Source organism: Eubalaena glacialis, chromosome 17, assembly GCF_028564815.1.
Source record: "Eubalaena glacialis isolate mEubGla1 chromosome 17, mEubGla1.1.hap2.+ XY, whole genome shotgun sequence".
Classification (NCBI taxonomy): Eukaryota; Metazoa; Chordata; class Mammalia; order Artiodactyla; family Balaenidae; genus Eubalaena; species Eubalaena glacialis.
In genome coordinates, this window is record NC_083732.1 from 9,803,490 (window position 1) to 9,825,965 (window position 22,476).

Genomic DNA, 22,476 nt, shown 5'->3' on the forward strand with positions numbered 1-22,476 from the left:
GTTTAATCATTTGCCTGTGGAAAGATATCCAGATTGTTTGCAGCTTTTGGCTCTTACAAAGAAAGCTGTTGTGCATACGTGTATACAGGTTTTTGTGTGGCCATAGTTTTCATTTCTCTGGGATACATGCTCAAGAGTGTAATTGCTGGGTTGCGTGGTAGTTACATATATAGTTTTTAATGGAACTACCAAATTGTTTTCCAGAGTGGCTGTACCACTGTACATTCCTACTGGCAATGTATGCCTAGTCTAGTTTCTCTGCATCCTCACCAGCATTTGGTGTTGTCACTATTTTTATTTGTCACTATTTATTTATTTTATTTTTTATTTTTATTTAACCACTCTTATAGGTATATCAAAAAATCTCATGGTTTTAATTTGCAAGGCCCTGATGGTTAAAGCTGTTGAATAATTTTTCATGCACGTATTTGCCATCTGTATATCCTCTTCAGTGAAATGTATGTTCATGTCTTTTGCCCATTTTTTAATTGGATTGTTTGCATTTTTTACTATTGAATTTTGACAGCTCTTTATAGATTCCAGATACAGCTTCTTTGTTGAATATGTAACTTGCAAATATTTTCTCTCGGTCCATAGCTTATCTCTTCGTCCTCTTAACTGGGCCTTTCACAGAGCAAAATTTTGACTGTTCACAAGGTCCAGTTTATCAATTTTTTTCTTTTATGGATCACATATTTGGTGTCAAGTCTCAGTCTTTGCATCGCCATAGACTCCAAAGACTTTTTCCTACACTCTTTTCTATAAGTTTTATAGTTTTACATTTTACGTTAACTCCATAATCCCTGTTGAGTTAATTTTTCGAATAAGGTGTGAGATTTAGGTCAAGAATAATTTTTGCCTATGGTTACTTCCAGCACCATTTGTACAAATGGCCATCTTTCTCCATTAAATTGCTTTTGCACCTTTGTCAAAAATCAGTTGGACATGTTTCTGTGAGTCTATTTCTGGACTCTATTCTGTTTCACTGGTCCATGTACCAATCTCTTCATCAATATCATACTTTCTTGATTGCTATAACTATATAGGAGGACTTAATAGTGGATAGAATGCTTCTTCCCACTTTGTTCTTTTATAGGATTGTTTTACCTATCCCAGGGCCTGTGTATTTCTGCGTAAATTTTAAAATAAGCTTGTCTATGACTATAGGATAGTTGCTAGAATCTTATTAGGAATCACATTAAATATATAGATCAATTTAGGAAGAAATGATATCTTTACTTTGTTGGGTCTGTATGAACATGATATGTCTCTTCACTGTTTTGAGCTCCTTTGATTTCTTTCCTTGGCATTTTGTAATTTGCAACATACAGATCCCTATACATATTTTGTTAATTTACACATAAGTATTTTATTTTCTTTGGAATGATTGTAAGTGTATTTTCAAATTTTGGTTTCCACATATTCATTATTAGTATATAGAATGTAAAAAATTCTGTGTAATAAATGGTCTAATTTCTTCAACAAATAAGTGATATAAACAAAAAGAAAGCTAAGTGAATATAGATTAAAAGGCCCTTAAGAAACATATCAGCCAAATGTAATATGTAGTCCTCATTTGAATAAAACAACTGTAAAAAAGATATTTATGGGACAATTGAAGATATTTGAAAACAGATTGGATGGAATAGTAAGAAATTATTGTTAATAATGATTTAATAATAATATGAATAAGGATATAATATTGTTAATAACAATGGTAGTTAAGGAATTATTGCTAATTTTATTAGGTAATATAATGGTATTGTTGTTAAGATTTTTAAAAATCTTGTATGTTTGAGTTAAAAATTGAAATGTTCACAAATAAAACAATCCCAGATGACTGGGATTTGCATTAAAATAGTCCAGAAAAATAATTGCAGGTGATAAATGACTCATAATTGACAAAAAGTTACTGTTGATGTTGGTTGATATGAATGAGAATTCATTTATACTCTTCTCCCTATGCTAATTCTATGTTTGGAAATTTCCATAATAGTAAGATATATTGCTTAATCATCACCACTTTACATAACAGAACATTTAGCACCTAATCTTCATTTTAATTGATTCTGAGTCATAGACAGCATTGATTAATTTTTCAGTCACAGTAGTCATATTTCCTTCTTTTGGGTTATGGTCTTCTGTATTCCATGGCATTGGTAACAGTCACGGCACTGGGGGAAAAAAGAATTTATTGGAGCAATTTGTGCTTCCCCTGCGGACTGGATGAAGATGGAAATTTTTTCAGAGAAATTACTGGGGACAAGATCTCTTTATCTCCATTACTGTCGGGCTTATGAAAGATTTTTATCAGCTCTGAAATTGTAGGCCCATACTTTTGACTCTGAGAATAAGCTGATAGGATTTGAAAACTTTCTACCCAAAAGCTTGCACAAAATTTTATAAATTTTAAAAGTAAGCTTCAAATAGTCTCAGTAAACAAATTTTATTTTTTAAAAACAAGGAAAAATATTAAACGTTTGGGGGAGGACCTGCTAGATGAAGGAAAGGACCAGCCAGGGGAAACAGTATTGACTTAAAAAAAAATTATCTTAGGAAAATATTGGCTGGAGCCAGGAGTAGGCAGGAAACCAAGGCGAGAGGTTGGGGTTATGAAGCTGAAAGATAGTAACCATATGGCTGAGGCTACTTCCTAACTAACAAATTTTTCCAGACGTACAAATTTGTATTTAATCCTGTAGGAAATGGAGGGCCAATGGAGGTTTGAAATGGAGGAATAACAGAGTCGTATTTGTTTTGTAGTTATAAGATAAAGATGTGGAGTGTGGGATAAAGGGGGAGTGATCTGGCAACAGCAACATCAAAAAGGGGAAGCTGTTGGGACTTCCCTGGTGGTGCAGTGGTTAAGAATCCACCTGCCAATGCAGGCGACACGGGTTCGAGCCCTGGTCCAGGAAGATCCCACATGCCGCGGAGCAACTAAGCCCGTGTGCCACAACTACTGAGCCCGCGTGCCTAGAGCCCATGCTCCACAACAAGAGAAGCCACCGCAATGAGAAGCCCACGCACCACAAAGAAGAGTAGCCCCCAGTCGCCTCAACTAGAGAAAGCCCGTGTGCAGCAAAGAAGACCCAACACAGCCAAAAATAAATAAATAAAATTTAAAAAAAAAAAAAGGAGAAAGCTGTTGAAATGGTCTAGACAAGAGATGATGAGAGCCTGAACACAGCATTGGGAATGAAAGGAAATGCTTTGGCTGAGACAGATTTAATTAAGATTTGGAGTCTCAGCGGAAGAAAGGGGAGAGAGAAGAATGACTCAGTTGATAGTAGCATCATTAAGCAAGGTAGAGGATACAGAACTTAGAACAGGTTGGGGAGGGAGGACATCAGGAGTGCAGGATTAGACACGCTCACTGTGAAGGTCCACAGGGCATCCAGGCAGCGCTGAGGGTGACAACTTAGGATCAGAGGTTAGTTATCCTCTTTGGTTGAAGTGAAAGGTATTCCATGCCCAGGAAGAATGTGTAGAACAAGAAGACATGATCAAAGGCAGAACTCTGGTGAACCCACAAACTAACGTGGGAATGAAGGAGGGGCAGGTTAAAAAGCAACGGCCAGAGGTGAGAGAGAGAATTACAGCAAAATGATATCAATTTCAGGAAAGCTCCATGGAGTAGGTGAGATCTGAGGAAGTGCTTGACAATGGAAGAATATTATATCGGGGAGTAACAATCTGTGAAGAAGAAACTCTCAGCAAACAAACATAAACAAGAACGTGCATATTTAGCTAAATAATTTGAAGCAATCTGAGTCTACAGCGCCTTTATTTTTGTTTAATTATCTTTGCAATATGTGTTTCCTGGTAGTTTTTGTTCTCTTAAACCTATCATAGGCATAATTATAAGCAGGAGTATTTTAATTAATGCTGATTGCATTTTACCTTGATACTCTTGCAAAATTCAAAGCCTAAATTATCTTTTGTAATAATGAGTTACAGAGTTTGAGCTTTTGGTTTCTATCAAATGACAGGTGAAGTAAGAATGATACAAACTGTTGCCTAGTAGTATGTGTTTCCCCTCTCTGTTGATAGTAAATGTTTTATTTTATAACTGGCAAAGTCAACTCTCAAATATCTAACTGCCAAGCAGGTGATAATCTGTGGCAAAGTTTTATGCTTCATGATCCATTAGGATGGAGACAGGGCAGTGGTGGATTTTATTTTCTCTTTTGTTTGTGTTTTTATTTCCTCTTTCACTCTATCGAGATTGAGGTCTTGTCTCCATACCAAAGTTCACATTTAATACTCAAACACTTAAATGTCTTTCTCATCACTGGAAAACTTTTCTGTCCAGAAAGATTGTAACCTTAGACAGAGAAATAGCAGTTGGATTACCGGCTGATGCTTTCCGTCAATGTAATAGGTAATCTTACATGGTATGAGGAGGACTTTTTGAACAAGAAACAGAATTGGAGAGATAGTACTGCTTCCTATCTCATTTTGAAGCACATCATTATTTTTGAAGTGGTCATGAATTTCTAAATTGTATATTAAAGTGAAAGACACATACCTCTATGCCTGATCCACATGTTCAGCACATCAATAGTAGTGTAGATGATAAAAGATAATGTATTCAGTTGCTAAAAATGTCCTTTTTTGAGCTCCCATCTTCATCTCATTTGAAGGACACAACAGATAGAAGATTCCTAAGAAATCCACACTGCCAGGTCCTTGCATGCATGTGCCCATAAATGGGTCTTACTAAGTGACACAATGTTATTGAAAGGGGAAACTTGAGATAATAATGAATTTCTTATTTACTGCACATTAGAAAGGGAAACCCACAGAAGCTGTACTTTTTGGTGTAATGTGGCTGTAGCCTTGCAATTGAAAAGCCATTATACAGAGGCTGATGACCAAAGCTACAGATTAGGGCTGGAAAAAAAAAATCCCTCCAGGAAGCAACTGTGAAAATCCAGTTTTTCGTTACTAGTTTATGATCCTCTGTGAAGTTTAAATTGGGTTGAGCAAGGTGGCCAAATACTTCTGTTATCAAAATGAAGCACATTGTCAAAAGAAAAAGGCACCAACTGATCTATAGTGGTTGTTCTATTGCTGATTTTATCTTCTTGATGGTGGGGCATAATTTATTTCCTCTCACTGGAAGGGGAAAAAATATTTGAAGGATTCTGAGTTAAAGACATCAAAAAATTCCATTGAGAAAAGTACAGAATTAGAAAGCAGTTGATTCTTTAGCACGACAAGATTGTTTCAATAAAAGCATTAACATGAGGTAAATTTTATGTTCATCTATAAAGCATTTTACCTTAATGATCTGACTTGCATGCGTGTAACATACGTGCTGGTTTTGTGTGGTTTAGTATTATAAGGAAAGTATCACAGGATAAAATTAACTAATCTAGGGGACTCTAAGAAAGGCTTACGTTGGAACCAAATTGGGAAATGATTCTCAACTCTTTTTCTGCACACTCATCGCAGGGTACTGTGTCACATCATTCTTGCCGTCCTTGGGCTAAGCGTTCAAGTTATTATGATGTCATGTGTAGCCTGAGAAGTCCCAGGGACCATATTTAGGAGATGCACCCTTCTGCTGAAGATGTTCCCCAGCGAACAAATATACAGATGCACCAGCAACCATAAATCATTTCCCCCTTGACATTGTAATGCTAAGTACAAATAAATTGCATATAACGCTGAATAGAAAACTCACAAGGATATATTTCAAGAATGTTATGGAGGTGAAGCCTGATAGCAAAGTCAAACATAGCCATCTATGAAAAGAACCATTACTTACATTTGGTTTAAAAGCCAGCATCATATTACCACCCTTGAACTTCAGCAAAAATGAGAGTGTAGCATTGAGAAGATAAAAATGCACAAACTGATTAGTAAAACCCTTCATGATCTAGCACAAATCTACCTTTCCACTTCGAGGCTGCCACTTTCCGTCTTAAAGCACCACTCAACTGTGGGAGCGCCCCCCACCTTTATAATCACATAGGTTTGTATATTCAGGGACATTATTTTCTGATAGATGAGTCAGGGCAACTCCTTCTAATTCCCACGAAACCGTCATTTAGGCTCAAGCCAGGGTTGTTCTGACCTTATCCTCTGTAGTAGCAAAAATTAAACTCCCACACTGGCTGTCTTAGATTGGATTCCGTGAGAGACAGACTCTGAGGTGGAAATTTGCACCCGGAAGTTTAATGGGGTGTGTTCTTAGGATGCAGACAGGGCAAAGTGAGCAACTGGGACTGAACAGAGGGGAGAGGTGAACCACAATGAAATCTCACAGAGACATCACCTAATCCCCCAGGGAGCTCTGGAGCTGTCACAGCCCTTCAAAACTGCTCACTTTGAGGGAAGGAGGCTGAGATTTTTTATTCCTGCATTGACCAGCCATTGGATATGGACCCCTCCCTGACCTGGATGAGACAGCTTTCTTCAGCTGAGAGAAATTTCCCAAAAGCGATTGAGTAAAGAGCCATCAACAACCAACACTCCCAGTCGCTGGGAAAATGAGCACTCAGTACCCCGTGAGGACCTGAGCGATGGGCCACGACATGGACTCCACCAGCCTCACGTCCCCAGCGTTCTCATCGTCTCCTCTATCCATTCATGTAACATATTTCACAGGTACTCAGTCTACCAGATACATGATATCTGCTGGGTCTTGACAATGTAAAGGTGAATGGAAAATGATCCTGTGGTCTAAGGGAAGAAAATAACATACAAGAAAAAAAAAAATCATGGCAAGCACCATAATAATAGCAGTTGCAACATGCTTTGGGAATGCAAAAGAGGGAGTTTTACTTCATGGAGAGATTCAGTCGCTCTTTCATGGGGGGATGGAAAGCTTGAGTGCAGTGCTTGTATATTCCAACTTCCCAGCTTCCCACTTGGCCTGGAATGCCCTCACCACTCTTTTTTTAATATATATAAATTTATTTATTTTTATTTATTTATTTTTGGCTGTGTTGGGCCTTCGTTGCTGCGCGTGGGCTTTCTCTAGTTGCGGCGAGTGGGGGCTACTCTTCGTTGCGGTGCACGGGCTTCTCATTGCGGTGGCTTGTCTTGTTGCAGAGCACAGACTCTAGGCACACGGGCTTCAGTAGTTGTGGCACGCAGGCTCAGTAGTTGTGGCTCGTGGGCTTAGTTACTCTGCGGCATGTGGGATCTTCGCGGACCAAGGCTCGAACCCAGGTCCCCTGCATTGGCAGGCAGATTCTTAACCACTGCGCCACCAGGGAAGTCCGCCCTCACCACTCTTTTCACCTATTTAAATCCTCTTTTTATGGCCCTGACCCAGTTCTAACTCTACCACAAGGCCTTCCCTCATCAACCTTCCCTACGATCTTAGAGACCTCTGCTCGGTACTAACCAGTTGGCTTCTGATGCTACAGGTCACTTATGATCTCAGGGAGGTGTAATGTCACCTACCTAAACGATAAACGCCAGTAGGACAGAGGAAAACACAGTTCTGACAGTTGCTTCATAGATGATTATCATCACAGAATATAGAGCCCAAAGATACTTTAGAGATGATTTGACCAAGCAACCCAAATGAAAAAAAAAACAAACAAACAAACAAGAAAGGAGATTGTGACTTTCTCAAGGTCTCCCATATGGCATAACAAAGATGTAAGATTAGAACCAAGCGCACAGACTCCCATCCCCTCCTTACACTGTCTCCTCCAAAGCATGAAACAGTTCATGAGTCTTAGCAAATTTAAGGTAGTTCTGAAATACACATAAGGAAGTAGATTTTTACCCAAAATAATCTGCAGACTTTATCAAGCTTAGTGATCTTGCTTATAATTCCTATGCATTTTTCAGTTTTACTAGACATATATTTAGGTAGAGATCATAAGGGCCTTTTTTACAGATTGAACAGAGGGTTGAGGCAAATCCATCGTACAGTATGTACATCCAATTGAGCTACTATGGAGAAACTGGGAATATTGTTGTCTCTCTAATCTCTACAGTCTGCCTACAAAAGGTGCCCGGATGCTATCATGATATAAAATCCACTAGATTAAGTGATCCACTAGTTTGATTAGTTATAATAATGTGTGTGTGTGTGATCTTTACACATACCTCTATTTGAACCTGTTAAACAAACCGATTGAAACAATGGTCAACAAAGCTGCCAATCAGAATTACCCAGGAATGTTTTAAAAGATTCTTGAGTCTCTGGGTCTTGCTCTCTGGAGATTTCACAACTGAGTATGAAATGAGGTCCAGAGAGCTCTGTGTGAAAAGCTCCCCAGCTAACCCTCATGTGCAGCCAGGTGTGGAAATCATGTTGTTGTGACGTGTGAGGTGACGGAGCTCCGTCACTCCATGGTACTCCTACAGAGGGTAAAGCCATCGTACCCGCTGGCTTATGGCCCCTGACTGCTGGTCAGTTTCAGGCAGCCCCATCAGTCCCAGAAAGGTAGGGACTGAGGGATGAAGGGCACAGCAGCAGTCACGCCTCAAAAAGCAACGAAGAACAAATCTTTTACAGGCATATCAGTAACACTGAGGGTGAGTTATGGCAAATGCTTCACCCTGCGTCAAAATGCGTGCTCCTGGTTCAGACCTCCGCCCCCTGGATCATCACCTTGCCACCGACTCAAGCCCCTCCTCTGCTTATCTCCAACCATCAGGTTGAATGGGCACTGCACTTCAGTGACCTGTGTTACTCTAGCCTCATTTCCTAACGTAAGGGAACAGTGCATCATCGAAAAGACCTCGAAAGTTGAGGCCATAAGGCATAAACAAAATAGATATTACAATAAGAGTTTATTCATCTCTAACAAGTGTGTGTGTACATGTGCGTGTGGGTATAAACGTAAAAATCTTGTCTAAGGAATAAAAAGAACAAACTTCTATTCATTTAAACTCTCTTGAGTAGGCAACTCAGTATTGAGTATTTATTACAATAGCAGCAAAGCCATACTCAACAATGTGGGCAGCCTCTCCACTGACCTCTATATTCTATTTAACTCAGAATTATGAGGTCCTCTAAGGCAGTACATATTAAAATTCCCTTAGAGCAAGGGTCCTTTTTCTCTTTGTTAAATAAGACTTCCCATGTAGAAGAATTCTATCCGTTCCATAGTAATAAGGTTGCTTTTAAACGTATGAACCCAGAGAAACTGAGTTGCATCCCCTAAGCACTAAATAATTGCCAAATAACAGGAACTGATTGCTCCAAGACAAAAACCTGATCTCATTAGCACCTGCTGTTTTGGTACAGAGAAGACAATTACATGTGAAGGGTACCATGCTTTTGGAAATGCTAATTAATTATACATTATTTATTGGAAATACAATGCTCTCCTAGTACCGTGGCTAGGAAAACAGAGGAAGTAAGTGAGAATTTGACTAGCTGAGACTTGCTGAATCGTAAGGAACTATAGTCATGTGCTTCAAATCTGGGTTCCTTGGCTGGATTGGCTACAACTCTATCCCTAGTCTCAGTTTTCGCCCTTTATCTTTGATGGATCATCAAAGTCTAAGTGTGGAAGGGAAAGAACTGTCATTTGGTAGGTTTTAGCCAAGCTAAGCTGATCTGGATGGTTTAATTTTCCTTTTACAGCAAAAATTACAGGGAAATAATAGATAAATAAATAACAATAAATAGTATGTAAACAATTTCCCAACCCAAACCAGTGACAATAAAGAAGTCACAGCATGGCACGTGCTGGTTTCCTACAAATTAAGCTCCTTTGCATCAGGGTAGCAGAGTCATACCCCTGCTAGAGTCTATATCCATTGTTTTTCTACTAGTTGCTGGGGTTAGTAACAAAAGGCTAAGAAGAAATAGGATCTCCTCACACACCAGGCAAAGAAAGCGGGGACTTTCAGTTTTCACAAGCCTGCTAATTTGCTTTCTCTGCCGTGCACATGTCTAGTGTGCCAGGAAAAAAAAAAAGAACAAAGATGGAACAAGAGTTGTGCCACTGACCTCGATTTGCTCTCATGTGTGGTTTTTTTAAGTATCCATCAAGTTGTCCAAATATGTGGTTACCAAATACTAGAATGTGAGAATATATATAGTTACTTAAAATCCTTATGTAATTTGTTAGTTCACCTAAATCGGCTGCATGACACATTGGAAAGAGGCAGAAGACGTGGGTTTCTCTCTGCCATTTGCTCAAGTCCATAATACCCTCAGTGCTCCGCTCTTCACCCATCACATGAGTCCGGTGGGCCAGAGAGAGGTCTGCAAACCTTTTAAAAATTTATATTATGTAAATTTTAAAACAAATAAAAGAGTTGAATGTACATGCATCTATCCCCCTGCTTCAACCATTAGCAACACAGTCTCCAGACTTTTTGATCACATACCCTTGCCATTAAGTTAAGGAGAATTTACACACAACTTATATGTAAATTATAAACATGTATTACTGTACCAATACATTATGCCCATTTTTAAACATACCTCACATGTATGTACTTTTAATGCATGAGTTAAAATATAATGAAGTTCTATACATGAACGTCCATAGCAATTTTATTTGTGAGATCTGAAAGCTAGAAACAACCCAAATGTCCTTCAACAGGTGAATAGATAAGCCAACTAGTGTATTGATACAATGCAATGCTACTCAGTAGTAAAAAGGAACAAAGACCCATATGTGCAACAACTTAGATGATTCTCAGATACATTGTGAGAAGTCAGTTTCAAAAGGTAACACTCTGTTATTCCATTTATTTGACATTCTCAAGAAGAGGAAACTATTGTCATAGAAAATTAATCAGTGTTTGCCAGGAGCGAGGTAAGGGTGTAATTATAAAGGGATAGCATAAGAGAGTGCTTTAAGTTGATAAAACTGTTCTGTATCTTGATTGCAGTGGTGGCTATACAAATCTATTCATGTATTAAAATTCATATAACTGTATATCAAAAACAAAAAAATCCACTATATTGTATGATAATATACCTAAAAAAGTAATCAAAAAATACAATGAAGTTCTAATATGTTCTCTTTGAGCCCCAGTGGTTCATCATCCACCTTTTACCTCTAAATTCCCCTTTAGTGATCACAGTCTGAAATAATCAAGTTACTATGACAGACTGAAAATAGTCAAAAATTCTTTGACACTTTCCCACCGAGAGGTGGGGTCTTTGTCCCCTCCCCTTAAATCTGAGAGAGCTCTTTCACTGCTATGACAAATAGAATACAGAGGAAATGGTTTTGTGTCAACTTTTGGGGCCAGATCTTAAGAGACTGGAAGCTTCCACTCACTTTTTCTTGGAACACTCACTCTTGGAACCCAGACACCATCCTGTGAGGAAGCCCAAGCAGCTCCATGGAGAATCCCATGTGGAAAGAAACCAAGGCTCCTGACTGACATCCAGTGACCACTTGCCCGCCATGTGAGGGAGCCATGCTGGAAGTGGCTATCCAGCTGTAAGCAAACCACTTCAGCTGATACCACAGGGACAGAGACAAGACATTGCCACCATTCTGCCACCAAATTGCAGATTGGTGAGCAAAGTTAATTACTGTGGTTGCTTTCAGCTGTTAAGTGTCAGAGAGATTTGTTATACAGTAATAGATAACTGAGAGAGTTCCTCAGGAAAACACAGGTCTCAGAGTCACGAGTCATTGACTTACTGTAGAGTTTATTAGTGTGCCAACCTCGAGAACCTGCATCAGCATGGTCTGAAGTTTTGTGAAAAAGCAAGTCCCCACCCCTTGCCAAACCTACTGAAAAAGAATCTCTTGAAGTGAGAATCCAGAAACCCACATCTTTCACAAGCCACCCATGTGATTCTAGTGCATCCTAATGTTGGACTCCCAGCAATTCAGACACACTGAAAAAATTAATTGGGAATAGCTGGACTTGGGGGTGATGTCCCATGTCACTACCAGAAAAGATAAAGAAATTCAATGAGAAAGAAAATTGCTACAAGCAAACCAGGCAGAGAGGTTCCTGAAGTAAGCTTGTTCTAAAGACAAAAGAGCACAGCAGAGCATAGATTCTAAATGGACGTGAAAATAAGAGAAAATAAGACCAGGTGTATTGCAGGGAATGGGTAGGAACACTGACATTTATTAAATGGCCGCATCATATGGATAGGGTATTTAAGCCCTATGATTTTATGAGTTTTGACAAATTAATAGTAATGATGATGATAATAAAGAAGAAGAAGAGGAGGAAGAAAGATGGGGGGGGAGAAGGTGAGGGAGAGGAAGAAAAAGAAGAAGAAGAGGAGGAAGAGGAAGAATGACAATATAGAAGAAAAGGAACAAGGCTAATTTGTTTTTGTTCTTCATAGTTTAGTGATTTCATATATATACATATATATGTAAAAGAAAACCCAGTTAAAAACTATAATCACCTATCTTTCTTTTATAAATACTCATTTTTTGTTCATTAAAGCTATTCCTGCGTAAAGTAGACTCTTGGAAGACATGCTTCCCATCTTCCATCACAAAATGAAAGATAGAGACTTTTTTTTTAATTTGCCACATCTGCTTCAAATTGACTTTGAAATGAAGTGGGAAATGAATAAATTTAAGAAACCATCATTGTGTTCCAATTACTAAAAGCAAAACATCTATCAAAGGAGGAGCCAGAATTCTATTATTAGACATAGATTTGAACTTCAAGGTGCTCAGAGTGGGCGCCAGAAGACAGAAACCGAAAGGATCTATGATTAATGACCGAACATAGCAAATTTCTAGATATACGTTCACAAACCAATATTTTTCCTGTCTTTCTTGTTTTTACTTTTGGATTTGGGGCCATAGCTATAAGTCACCCGACACAACATTTTTGAATGTTCTTCGACTGGTCTTTTGGTGACGACTTCTCAGGAATCTGAGATTCATATTTGATTATCACTTATTTTTTCCACTAAGAAATAAACACATCCAGTTTTTTCCTCTGTATTCAACAAACTGAAGTGTATATACTAGAATTAAATCTGAGTTTTAATATTAAACTCAAGGGTGGATGTAAACAGTAAATAGCATTAACTAAAGGGTTGAAAATCAAATAGTAAATGTGAACACACTCAATATACATTCCTGAACATAACAAGGGCTTGATTAATATAATTTTCCATAAATCCTTCTGAAGGTAAATTAGTTCCTTTCCTTCTTAGAGTCTCCGTTGTCAATTTTTTTCTGAATTTTTTAATGTATTTTCACCATCATGGCTGGATACAACCATAAAAATACTGATATATCCAACTATAAAAGTAGTTACATTACTGAAAATACTGTGCTAGAAAATAAAACATAAAACTCCCACTCAACCCCTATGTCTAAAATAAATGTTTTAATATAACATATCTTTTTGTTATAGATTTCTAATATAATGTATAAACATCTGTAACAGTAAGATATAAGGAAGACTTAGCAAATTTATTAACTACAGTCCTGTCTTTCATCCACAAGTTTCAATACTGAGTTGCGTAATGTCAGTCTGGCCTTCTCTGACCATCCTTGAGATTCCCTTTTAGGTGGGAGGAGGGGGAATTGGAGGAAGGTAGTCAAAAGTTATAAACTCCCAGTTTAAGATAAATAAGTACTGGGGATGTAATATACAACATGATGGCTATAGTTAATACTACCGTATGATATATAGGAACACTGTTAAGACAATAGATCCTAAGAGGTCTCATCACAAGGAGAAAATTTTCTTCCATTTCTTTTTATTGTATCTATATGAGATGATGGTAGTTAACTAAACCTATTGTAGTAATCATTTCACAACACATGTAACTCAAACCATTACGCTGTATACCTTAAACTTACACAGTGATGTATTACAATTATTTCCAGTAAAAACTGGAGAATTTTTTTCTTTTAAAAAAAAAAAAGATTATCTTTTACTAAAATCAGAAGGCAAAGCAACAGCTGCTGTTGTCAAGCACCTAGAACTGATGGATTTTTTTACATCAAAGAGAGCAAAGAACAAAGTCACCTGCATGGATCAGGGGTCGGCATTGGACAGACCCGGCCCGCAGATGGATGGAGTTTGGGCAGGGCCTCTCCCTGTGTCTACCTCATAGCTTTGGCTCTGATGGCTTCCAGCTCTCCGTGGTGAGGTCCATGGTAAAGAGAAGACTCTGAAATGAAGCAATGTCCAGAGATACTTAAGAAACTGGACCCCGTAACCTGCCTAGGAACTTAATCAGTGTTTAGTCAATTCAAGGAGTTAAGGCACTAATATCTGTATGAAGAGTTGAGCAGAGAGTGAAAGCTAAACCTTTTAATAAACAAAAAATGAGTTTGCCTGGAACGTTGAAGTGTGACAGGTACATTTATCACTAAAGGGAGTAAACGCAATTTCTGTCACATTCACTCACAGAAAAGTTTAGACTCACAGCCCTGCCTCCGTTTGACATTCATGCAAGATGCCACTATCTGTTTTCTAAGAAAACACCAGCAAGGAGTAACCAGCTTCCCCACTGTTAGGACCTTGTAAATGACATTGGGTATAATGAACTGGCATTTATTTTTAATGAATGATATCTTCTTTCTGTCTTCACAAATTTGCAATTTATTTAAGATGTTTGAAGTTGATTGATTCTGTGCATCTTCATGAGATACGGAACGTAACACCGTCTCTATTTAAGATTAAAACATTACTTCATGATATGTTTGAATCGGCAATTCATGATTTAATAATGATCACAGTTGCTGAAGTGACCTGTGGATGTTCATAATATAGATGCACGGGAAAGACGCCCTCAACCGGTAGCAGGCAATTTACAGGATTGCCTCCCCCTGCCTGAAAATTCCAGGAAGATTTTAGAGTTATCTCAAAGTGATTTTTAATTGTTCGGTGGAAAATTTTTATCTGAATGTGAAAACAATGTGTACAGCATTGTATTACGGTATGCAAACATCATGGCGTTTTGGTGACCAGAGAACGGTATTTCTGTTTCAAGTTTGTAGCTCAGGATTTTGTATTTTCCATCTGCCTACTGATTTGTAACAGAACAACTTTTGGAGTAACTAGATTCGACAAAATGTAATGTACTATCAAATAATATTCACACAATTTTTCTAAATTCAGTATGCTTCATGGTTAATGAAAAACAAAAGACACTGAGCTAATTCACTTTGTCTCTTGTGCCAAAAACTATTTGAAATTACAAAAGCAATTTACCTTAAACATGATCCGATATGCCCCCCTCACCAGAGGGAATCCTGTTGTAGGGAACTGCAGGATGCTTGGGGGGTTGATGTCAAGAGAGACCTCGAGGGCTTTCCTGGTGGCGCAGTGGTTGAGAGTCTGCCTGCCAATGCAGGGGACACGGGTTCGGGCCCTGGTCTGGGAGGATCCCACATGCCGCGGAGCGGCTAGGCCCGTGAGCCACAATTGCTGAGCCTGTGCGTCTGGAGCCTGTGCTCCGCAACAGGAGAGGCCGCGTTAGTGAGAGGCCTGCGCACCGCGATGAAGAGTGGCCCCCGCTTGCCGCAACTAGAGAAAGCCCTCGCACAGAAACAAAGACCCAACACAAGCCATAAATAAATAAAAACAAATAAATAAAAATTTAAAAAAAAAAAAAAAAAAAAAGAGAGACCTCGAACTTAAATTTTTTAAATTGGTTTGGCTGCATAGTCTGTGTTTATTAAATGTCTACTGTGTGCAAAGTACAGCCGAAGAGCTAATGAGAGATAAAAGTAAGGAAAAGCCCTCTTGATTCTTAGAAACTTGTTAGGAAAATAAAAAGTATATGGAGGAAGTAGTTAAATCCTAGGGTTTAGAAATGTGTAATGATATCAAAATGTGTGTGAAGGCAACGTTCAGAGTGCTTCTCTAAACACTAAGGAAGACAGCTGGGACTTTTAGAGACTTGTGGATTTAGTGGAAACTTAATAAGAACGGAAAATGCAAACAAATAGAATTATGTAGCTAGGTTAACTCTCAAGTTATTCCATAATTGTCTTATTAGATGTATAAATGTTATTCTGCCCCCAAGTATGGTCTACATAAGTTTTAACCAGAGAAAACCCATCCTTTAGATATAGCAGATGGGGGTACTGGTTGGTGGAGTAGTGATTGACTCTCTCTATATATATGAAAGATTTTGCATTTATAAGGTATGATTGCAAATTCTTTTCCTATTTAGATTATTACAGAATACTGAGCAGCATTCCCTGTGCTATACAGTAGGTCCTTCTTGGTTATCTCTTTTAAATATAGCAGTGTGTACATGTCAATCCCAAACTCCCAAAAGAATAGGTACATGTATATGTATAACTGAATCACTTTGCTGTACACCTGAAACTAACACACCATTGTTAATCAACTATGCTCCTATATTAAAAAAATTTTTTTAACTTTCCCATAAAAAGACATTATTAGGCATAAGAGATAGAAAAACCATCACATATTTAATTTGCACAAAATATTTGCACATATCCAAGGGAATAAACTTTGCATTTGAGACACCAATTTCCAGTCATTTGAGTAAAATGTAACTATACATTGTCCTTCAGCTTGAACCAGACAATATTTGTATTCCTGAGGATAGGTTGTACTCCTCTAAGAAAGAAATGAGTGACAAGAAAATGAGTGACTTGTCATTAACTTTCTTAACTTCGGATAACTAGGGGGGAATTTCAATATGCATGGGGGGCTTCCCCTTGCTCCTACGTACAAGGGTTATAGGGACCCGGCTCCACACCTGAGCACCGCAGAAAGTAGATGTTTCTGATGTAATTTCATCCCCTTCCAAAATATATCCACTCCCATCTCCCTATCAGGCAGAATCTGACAGTAAGGCCCTTTCTATGTCATGTTGCTTTTGACTCTACATCTTTCCTCCTTCTAAAGGCTTAATAACAAGAATTCTTCATCTATCATTGACATTAACTCCCTTATTTATGCACTCTCAGTTGTCTTTTTTTTAACCAATCTAAAATATGCCAAGCCTGACAGACTATTCTAGCTAAAGATCATAGAGGTTTTTTGCCTATATTTAAAAAAATAGACTTTTACACCACCACAGAGTGATATATATGAGCCTGTGGCCCTATCAGATGGATTTGGCCTTCCTAAAAAGTCTCTTACAAATTAGTAGAAAAAAAAAAAGACATTCATATCTGAAATGGTGATGTTTCAGGCTTTTAAAATTATAAATAAAAAGAAATAAGTCTCTTTTAGAGACCTTCCTTTGATGACTTGGAATGGTTCAGATAAATGAAATCAGAAGTGGGTTCCAAGCTGTAGAAAATTAAAGATTTATAAAACGTCTTCACTGACTGCACCCAGAAACCACATACAAGTTACAGTATTTTCTCCCTAGATTATAAACTAGATAGAGGATAGGAGTGGATTTTATTTTCACACTTATATATTTACATCCACACCCCACACACACACACACAGCACCGCTCTTAGTAGTCATTCAATAAGTATTTTTGAATGAATGAATGGCTTTTGTGAATATGAGCCAAGCTTACTGTTATCACTGGGGGGGGAAATGTTTCCCGCATCCATCTTCCCTGACCTACATCATCCTTCAGTTGTTAGTTCCACACGAAAAATAGAGCTCTCAAAGGGACGTTGACTGACTTAGCGACCTGGTTATATACTTAGAGTTTATCATGCAGATACCATTGTTTAACATAATCTACTCAGTTTCACCACAGACGTCAACGGGGCTTTCTAAGAAATTAATTTTTCATTGTAAAACATGGTTTGAGCTTTCCTCTAGGGCTTGCTCTATTTAAATCTAGAGGATCAGAAAAAAAGCAATAGAAGAGAAAGTGAGATTTTCTTTCCTCTGCTTTCCTGTCCTTTTACCCTGCTCTCTACATTCTTTAGTGTTTAAAAAAATGTTTCTATGAAGAGTCCTCCAGAGGACCAGACTGCCTGAGAGTCAGACTGATGGTAACTTTGCTATCCCAATGCTGAATGACCTTCCAGGATGAAACAAGTTCCACAAATAAATTTCATAATTCTGAGCAAGGCAAATACTACAGGGTGATTTCTCCAGTCATTTAAACAGTATTACATACCTTTTCAGTCCTAGTTTCTATGTTTAAAAAGCTGGTGACTCAACCCACATAAAGGAAAAATACAACTATGACAAAGGAAAGAAAGAAAAAAGTCAGTATTGAATAAGTGACTTAGTGAGGATGTTTGAGAAAGAAGAATCACCTGAACAGCATCTCAGCCTCACGGCACCTCAGGGCCCGCGATGCATACGCTTGCATGTGTTACACGCTTGCGTGTCCCCCAGGGACTTTCAAACTGAAGAGGCAAGTTAGAGGGTTCTCACGTCTACTGCAGCCAGGTATTTTGGAAGGTGGCATCACGGCCCCCTAAAGATGTGCATGTCCTAATCCCAGAACCTGTTAAAATGTTACCTTACGTGGCACAAGGGACTTTGCAGATGTGAATACAATTAAGGACCTTGAGATGAGTAGATCGTCCTAGATTATACAAATGAACCCAATATAATCACAAAGGGCTTTAGCTGATTTACAATGCTGTGTTAGTTTCAGGTGTACGGCAAAGTGAATCAGTTATACATATACCTATATCCACTCTTTTTTAGATTCCTTTCCCATATAGGCCATTACAGGGTACTGAGTAGAGTTCCTTGTGCTATACAGTAGGTCCTTATTAGTTATCTATTTTATATATAGTAGTGTCGATATGTCAATCCCAATCTCCCAATTTATCCTTTCCCCCCTTACCCCCTGACAACAGTAAGTTTTTCTACATCCACAACTCTATTTCTGTTTTGTAGATAAGTTCATTTGTACCTTTTTTTAGATTCCACATGTAAGCGATATCATATGACATTTGCCTTTCTCTGTCTGACTTACTTCACTCAGTATGACAATCTCTAGGTCCACCTATGTTGCTGCAAATGGCATTATTTCATTCTTTTCATGGCTGAGTAATATTCCATTGTATATATGTACCACATCTTCTTTATCCATTCCTCTGTCAATGGACACTTAGGTTGCTTCCATGTCCTGGCTATTGTAAATAGAGCTGCAATGAACTTTGTGGTACATGACTCTTTTTGAATTATGGTTTTCTCAGGGTATATGCCCAGTAGTAGGACTACTGGGTCATACGGTAGTTCTACTTTTAGTTTTTTAAGGACCCTCCATGCTGTTCTCCATAGTGGCTGTATCCATTTACATTCCCACCAACAGTGTAGGAGCGTCTTTAAAAGTGGAAGAGGGGAGCAGACAAGTGAGGCAGAGAGATGAGAAGTGAAAATTCAACATGCCGTTGCTGCTCTGAAGATGGAAGGGGGCCCAGCCAAGGAATACATGCAGGGTCTAGAGGCTGGAAAAGGCAAGGAAACGGACTCTCTTCCAGAGCCTTCAGGAAGGACTGAAGCCCCGTCAACACCCTGGTGTTTGTTAGCCCGGGAAACTCATCTTGGACTTCTGACCTCCTGAACTGTAAGAAGACAAATTTGTGTTGCTGTAAGTGACTAAGTGATCATTTGCTACAGCAGCAATAGGAAACTAATAGAGTGTTTTTTCAGGATTTGTTCTGACCTGTGTCTCCTGAATTGAGTAGCAGCTGTAAGAGGGAGCCCTCAGCCCCGCGGCCTCACTCCTGTGTTTACTGTTGTTCATGACCTTTCCTCTTTGCCCGAATGAAATACCACGCGAGAAGTGAGAAAGCTTGAGGACGATCTCATTAGTCGTTTGGGGTCCCAAACTTTATGGGAAAGGCCCTAAAACCTGTAACCAAGGAGTGCTTTGAGGCACTTTGCAACTTCACAATAAAAGGCTATTTGTATGCTAAATTAATCGTGTAGTAAAGGTAACTGCCAGGGCAAAAGCTGAAATATCAGCTTAAGTGCCTCAAACGTGCAGATCTCTGGCCTCGCTGATCCGACAGGGCACCCTTGGCCTGAGAGATTTTTTTGCAGCTCAATTTATTCACATTTCTGCCTTGAGGTTTTAAAAGACATGATTCCATTATTTACGGAAGGCATAATGGAGGAGCTTTCCAGGGTTATTGAACGTAAACCTGGAGAGAAAGTGAGTGTATCCACAGAATAAAATAACTACTTCGAAATGGTCTGTTCTCATGTCCAAGAAGCAAGATTTATTTCTGGGGACGGTAGGGATTTCAGATTCCTTTCAGAAAACTGCAGATGAACTGCGTGCATTTCAGAGACTTACTTGAGCCTTACTCGATCCCTGGTCAGGGAACTAAGACCCCACATGTCCCGCGGTGCGGCCAAAAAATAAATAATAAAATAAAATAATAAAATAAAGGAGTTAGGCCATGCATAGACCAATTTAACATTAAGTCAACATTAAACAACCCAGACATGTGACTTGTTTGTCACTGAGGACAGCAACTCCTGGGAGGGAGCGAAGGAGGGAAAGCTGTGAAGCCCCCGGGGAAGACTGTGGCGGAACTGTCTCTATCTGAGTATCAGCTCTGTGGAGTCTACCTGCGTCACGTGGGAGAATGAGCTGTCTTTTATCAAACCCTCACCATCAATTCATGAAACGCTGGTGGCACTTTCTGGTGGGAGCCAAATGACCCATTAGCCATTAGCACAGACGGACAGAACCTCAATGATACACACAAGTCAGCCAAGAGCTGATTTATTTACTGGCCCTCTTCTGCCCTCTCACTGCCGGATCCAGTACCTTCCCAAAGCACAGAAACAGAAAGGCAATATCTTTTAATTTATTTTATTTTATTTCTTTTTACAGTAGGTCTTTGTTGGTTATCTATTTTAAATACAGCAGTGTGTACATGTCAGTCCCAAACTATCCCTCCCCCCACCCTTCCCTTCTGGTAACTATAAGTTTGTTCTCTAAGTCTGTGAGTCTGTTTCCGTTTTGTAAATAAGTTCATCTGTATCATTCTTTTTTAGATTCCGCATATAAGCGATATCGTATGATATTTGAGAAAGACAATTTTAAATCTCTTAGAATTTAATTTCTGAAGGCCCCCAGCTGTCCAGTTGCCTGCGATACATGCAGAATTTGTCCATCTTACAGCCCCAGCTAGACTGTCTGTGTTCACCTTGGAGCAGCAAAAAGCTAGCCCAGGAGAGCGCTAACTATCAGTGAGGTCTCCACTCCACAAATCATCACCCTCCATCACCTCCACCCTGTGTCTGCCTTGCTCATCAGGCACATTGGTGTCTATTACATTCTTCACGATGGTGTTAGGAAAACATCCTCCTTCTGTGGCTACTGAGAAATCTATATTCATGTCGTCAAGAAGGATAGACTGGAAGGGCTCCTCTATCAGAATCCCAGAATGCAACCACAGGTATCTTTTCCAAACCCTTTGTAATCCATCCCAATCACATTAGTGGATAAACCAAATGTCACGTCAGTTCTGCTCTGAAGGGATAGATATGTCCCTAAAAAATTGTATAATAAAAACCACAGGATCTATGGGGGAAATGGGGTCGGGGAAAAACAGTTAAAAACTTAATCAATGACATATGAAAAGATATGAAGCTATTAAGATGGTAGCACAGTTTTGCACATATTAAATGGTTAAGAAATAGGTAAATATTACAATAAATATGGTATTTTACCTTGAAAGAAAAAGATCTGCAGTTTGCTTGTGAAAATGGGTGACAGAAGAGTCGCAGCCTGAGACTTATTGTGAAGAGGTGGAAGAAAACTTACCTGAAATTTGATGGAAAATTGTAACTTCAGAAGCGGATGAGCTTGGTTCATAACGCATGTGGTAAACCAAGGCAGCTGGGAGATGCTGGTGGTGTGTTCATGTGTGAATTTTGTGGTTTCCTACACAGCTCAGTTCAGCTGGGTGCAGCTTTCTGTTTGCTTATTTTTCTCATGGACAAAATCATGCATAAGCAAATGCAAAACTTGCATTACTTTAAAATTGTTCCCGAATACATCAATCACATATTTTCAAAGCAAGCATTATAGCAGAACTGACTGTACTTAGAGCTGCACCTTCAATTTATAGCATCTGTCAGAGAAAATCGTGCTGGCCTCTCCAAGCACACCCATCCTCCACCCCCAGAACATCCCTTGCCGTGTTAATCACCAATTTCATCCTTGTTACTTTTAAGCACCAACTGCCCTCTGCCACCAGACCATTCTAAGGCCAGGGAGCAAACACATCCAAGGATGCAAATTGACTAACAGTAAACCCCACAAAAGTCCTTGAGACAAGAAACCAGATTCGGTTGCCCATTTCATGCCTACCTTGGACGAGCTGGATACAAAGCTGGTAGGAAAACAACTTCATCAAACTTTTGGGGGCTTTCCAAAATTGTCTGTTCCAGGAATGCAAAATCCAGCTCCCGAGTAACCTCGTGGTTCACCTGAGGTTTCCTGCTTTTTCTTTTATGGCACCAAACTGTATATAGAGCTTCCCACTCAGCATCTTCATCCACATAAACGACACAAGGAATGCAGGTTATTTGGAGGCATGGCATAGATTGTTATGTTATCTAATGTGACACCTCTCCCCTCCCCCACCATGGGAGGCCTAAATGTGCTAAGACACGACCCAGATGCAGACACAGACACAGAG

The 22,476-nt window shown here is 39.0% G+C and overlaps 1 protein-coding gene across 1 annotated transcript in view; it reads left to right on the forward strand.

The window, feature by feature from the left end:
• The window catches only part of NKAIN3 (sodium/potassium transporting ATPase interacting 3), a 534,829-nt gene that overhangs the window by 447,149 nt on the left and 65,204 nt on the right, over window positions 1–22,476 (forward strand). The window lies entirely within an intron of this gene.